The sequence below is a fragment of the Cornus florida genome, unplaced genomic scaffold (assembly GCF_030987335.1).
Source record: "Cornus florida cultivar Cherokee Brave unplaced genomic scaffold, ASM3098733v1 CherokeeBrave_3.0.0_Hap2_Chr02, whole genome shotgun sequence".
NCBI lineage: Eukaryota > Viridiplantae > Streptophyta > Magnoliopsida > Cornales > Cornaceae > Cornus > Cornus florida.
In genome coordinates this window covers 112738719-112743704 of record NW_026775572.1, presented here as the reverse complement: position 1 = coordinate 112743704, position 4986 = coordinate 112738719, and positions in this window count along the sequence as shown.

Genomic DNA, 4986 nt, shown 5'->3' with positions numbered 1-4986 from the left:
TATAGTGTGAGTTACTCCAGTTTAAGTGAGATTGTTCATGGTACCCCCTAAACGGAGAATACCACTTTGTTCCTTTCCATATCTTTTCCGTTCGGACTCAGAATTAGTCGATTCTTGAGTCTAACTTCATTAATTTTTTGTTGTCTTTCCAATGGTATGCATGGTGGCATCCATTTCAGTTTCAAATGACCATTTTACCCTTGGTCCATTTCTTATCGGGTTTGACATTCTTACTTCATTGCTTGGCTCATTTGAGTTCCATGGGTTCATGGGGAGTCATTTTGGTATCTTAGGGATGACGTACATCTCTAGAAGTAATTTTTTTCACATTTTGCTTTCGCATTTTAGATCCATTATCAGGTCATCTTTTGGTCATCACTGACGCACCGGGTTTACAAAACTTAGGCCGTCACATGTTGATTTTGGAAATACATGGGGCAAAGAATCTTTGACATGGCTAGGGTAAGGCCCTAGTGTGGGAGGTATGAGTTCTTCCCTATAGAATGCGCACTTAGGTGGTTCCTTGTAGATTAGAAGCCTAACACAACTACTTGTCTTGCGTTGTAAAGTTCATAACTGGACGCCGTTTCTAATTTTTCCACATTATTGATTTCGCATTTAATTTTACAAGTTGATATTACTTTGAGTTTATAACTTGTTCTTTTTCATTGGATGTTCCAATGTAGTTGAGTATATTACCTTTTGTGGATTGCTTTCTAGTTGTTTCAAATATAGCTTAGGATAATCCTTTCGCTTCCCCTTTAAAACTAGATGTTAGGAGGCATGATCCACATATGTTTGGTTTATATTACACTTGCAAAGAACCATTGAAACTTTAGGGTATACGCATACGCTTCATCCTACGAAGCAACTTGTTTACTCACCCCTATTGATATTTAGTTTTTTAGGCAAGGAGACTCTCTTTTTGGATGGTCAACATCCCTAACTTGGCTTGTGTAGCATTTAGATATCTTTTGTGTATTTTTGACATGCAAGTGTTAGCATGATTTGGCTATCTTTTGATGTTGTTAATTATTACTTGTTTAGAAGCATGTTTTGCTTCCCTTTTGATATGTAATATGAACTTAGGTATTTATTTTGATACTACTTTAACATGTATGTAATGAGGCCAAGGGCCAAACTCTTTTCATGTATGAATTATATGTCAATTTTCAGCATGTTTTTATCTCTACGACATAGTTTTATCTTGGGGGCATTTCAGACATTTTTTATAGCATTTCATATTTGGTTTGGACCATGGTTGACCAGAGGACTCATTTTTAATGGGGGTTACTTCACAAACTTTTTCCAAAAATTCCCGTTTTAGCCTTGAAAATCACGCGTTTTTCAAAAAATGACAGCTCTCAGCCCAACCATTTACGATCGATTCTAACCATTTAAGATCAGTCCTAGTCATTTACTATCGATCTTAACCAATTACAATTGATCTTAATCATTTACGATTGATTGCATTGGGCACTTTGGCAGTTTTTTTGTAAAACTTAGAAATTGCAAATCTTCTTCGTTCTAACTCCAAATCAAGTGATTTTTGAGTCAAAGTTTATTAATTTTTTGTTGTCTATCCAATGATATGCATGGTAGCATCCATTTCTTTTTTAAATGACCATTTTACCCCTAGTGGTTCACTTTATCCATTTTAAACCCTAGCTTCCACAATTGTTTTCTTTTGAGTCTCGTGACTTCTCGGGAAGTTACTTTAGCGTCTTTGAGGTGGTATTCATCTCTAAAGACTTCTTCTTTTTCATTGCTTTCACATTTGTGATTCGTTATCAAATAAGTTTTTGGGTTACTCGCTGACGCACTAGGTTTTTCGAAATTCAGGCCGTCACAAGTGGTATCAGAGCTTAAGGTTCGAAAACCTTCGGACGATGGGTTTGGGTTCATTTTATGCTTCTTGTTGACATAATTTGATGTGTTCACATGTTTATGTGCTTATGTGCTTAAGTGTTTAAAGCTTATACTGCATGACTTAATATGATTTAAGTGTTTATGTGCTAACTTGTTAGGTACTTGTACTATGTGACTTAACATGGTTGGAATGCTTATGTGATTAAAGCATTGGTTATGTGATATTATATGATTTATGCGTCCTTATGTGTATTTTTGTATTTTATTCATGTTTTCTTTTATCTCACATGACCTAGATGGGTTCGTAGGATTGGAGAGATACATACGAACTTCTCAATTTTTGGTCTTCATGCATTGTTGGGTGCATTTTGTAATAGAGCATGCTAGTTGATACTTGTATGTTCTATGTGTGTTTGCTATTTGTCAAGCATTTTTTGATTTTAAAGTATTAAGCTTAACGTATGATGTATGCTAGATTTGGACTTGTATATGCATAATTTTTGTTGCATGCTTGGCATGATATGGGATTGGTCATTGAAGGCATAAGTTGAGGTTAAGTTTCATGGTGAGTTAGGCACTAGGTGTCATGACGGATATGATTAGTTGTTACTTCGGCACTTTTCCCTAGAGGTTTGGTCGTAATTGCTATCACAGTTTCGTAGTAGTGTAAGTTGTTGTTGACCTAGCATTGTTTTTTTTTTTTTTTTTTTTTTTTCATAATTGGTTTTTGTATAAAAAAGAAAAAAAGGAATATATACAGGCGCACAGAGGGCATACCCTCAGAATTTTACTAGAAAAAACATCTTAGAGAAGAACCATTCCTAGTAAATTAGAAGAAAAACAAAATATGATAGCTATATATAATGTCTCTAAGTGAGACATTATAAACATCAAAAACCTCAAACAAAATATTCCTAGCCACATCAGAGGTGGAAATAGGACTGTGACCATGAAGCCTTCGATTTCTCTCTTGCCAAATGCTCCAAAAACCACCAATCAATAATGTTTTAATCATTTTACTAGTTTGTGATGAGAACCAAAGCAACAAATCTTCAACTGTAAAAATAAAACTAAAGTCCACAGTCCAACCAAGTGTATCCTTCAACCAGCTCCAGAAATTCATAGCAAAAGGGCATTGAACAAAAACATAATCTTTGGTATCAATTTGCTGTAGGCAATTAAAACATCTAGGTGCCAGTTGCACTTTCCTCTTCTGCAGATTGTACATTGTAGGTAGTCAATCTTGGATTAGAAAAACTGTATGAATAGAGCATCGAGGTCTAGCTTTCCCCCAGCAAACAGATGACCACAGAGCCTCTAGATAGGTAGTTCTACAACCCTTCCAAGCTTTTTAAAAATTAAAATCACCTTTATCCCAAAGAAATTTATTTGGTCTGGCGTGAACAGGCAGTGTGTGCAAGTAATCTTTAATGGGTTTGAAAATTTCATCTTATAAAAGATCAAAATTCCAGCCTCCATCAATGATAATACTGGACAATAGAGAAGACCAAGAGAACCCTAACCTTCTAACCCTTCTGTGCCCAAATTTTTGTAACAAAGTTTCCCCTTCACACCAAGGATCTATCAAACCTTGAAGTTTGCCCAGTTCCAATAGAAAATTGGATATTAGTCAACATTATGTTTCTAACAATAATCAAGTTTTTCTACAGGCTTGAATAAGAGACCTTTGGAACAACATTCCAGTATGATGATCTTGAGGCATATCTATTTTGAAACCAAGTGACCTAGAGCCTGTCTTTACTTAATAAAAAATCCCATGCCAAAACACAATGAGCAGCAACCTGCACGTCCTTTAAGTTTCTAATACCCAATCCTCCCTCAGTTTTTGATCTACACATCATATCCCAGCTGAGAAGGTGTAATTTTTTCAAATTATCCTTGCTTCCCCAAACAAAGTTTCTACATAATTTTGGAATTTGATTTATGACTACAATTGGAAGAAGGAAGACACTACACCAGTATAAAAAAATTGGAGTGATAATAGTTTTTATCAATTCAATCTTTCTTGCAATTGACGATAACCCTGTAATCTAATCAGTGAGCTTCTTAGTGATTTTATCAACGAGAGCAGAGCAGTGAAACCTTCTCAATCCAGAAGAACAGAGAGGAATACCCAAGTATTTTAAAGGAAGTGATTCTTCTTTGTACTGAAGCAAATTAAGAATTGCACGTTTCCTTCTAACACATTTTGAAAAAATCACACTACTTTTTTGGTAACTGATATTAAGACCTGAAGTATCACCAAATTCTTTGAATATGTCTTTTAGAATTCGAGCATTAAAAACTGATGCTTTACAGGTAATGAATAAGTCATCTGCAAAGAATGTATGATAGCAAGTAGAATGAGCTTTCTGGGCAGTTTTTGATAGAGTAAGTCTTCCAGATAAAACTATAGTATTAATTAGTTGGGTGAGTTGATCTGTTACTAGAGTAAAAAGAAGAGGAGAGAGAGGGTAGCCTTGTCTTAGACCTTTTGAGGGTTGAATAAAACCTATGGGGGATCCATTGATTAAGATGGAATATCTTGTAGAATTTAAGATTGTTGAGATCCAATTCACCCATGTTGAACTAAAACCAGAAGCTATTAATATCTTCAGAAGAAAATTCCATGAAACTGAATCAAATGCCTTAGACACATCAGCTTTCAAGGCCATAATTGGATATTTGTAATTAAAATCACTAACCATTTCATGCCCCATAATGATTGCATCTTGAATTTTTCTAGCTTTAATGAATGCACTCTGCTCCAATCCAACTAAGCAAGGAAGAACCAGAGAAAGCCTTGAAGCTATGATTTTTGAGATGATTTTATAGATAAGATTGCATAAAGCAATTGGTTTGAACTCCTTTGGTTTAACTGCATTGCCTACCTTAGGAATCAAGCTAAGAAAAGAACTACTTATACCAAGAGGAAGAGAACTTGTAGTGAAGAAATAATAAACTGCAGCACACACTTTAGATTGAACTATAGACCAGAAAGTTTGATAAAATCTTGCTGGAAAACAGTCTAGGACAGGTGCTTTATCTGGTTTAAAATTCATCACAATTGTCTTGATCTCTTCATTTGTAATAGGAGAATCTAGAATCAACTTGTCT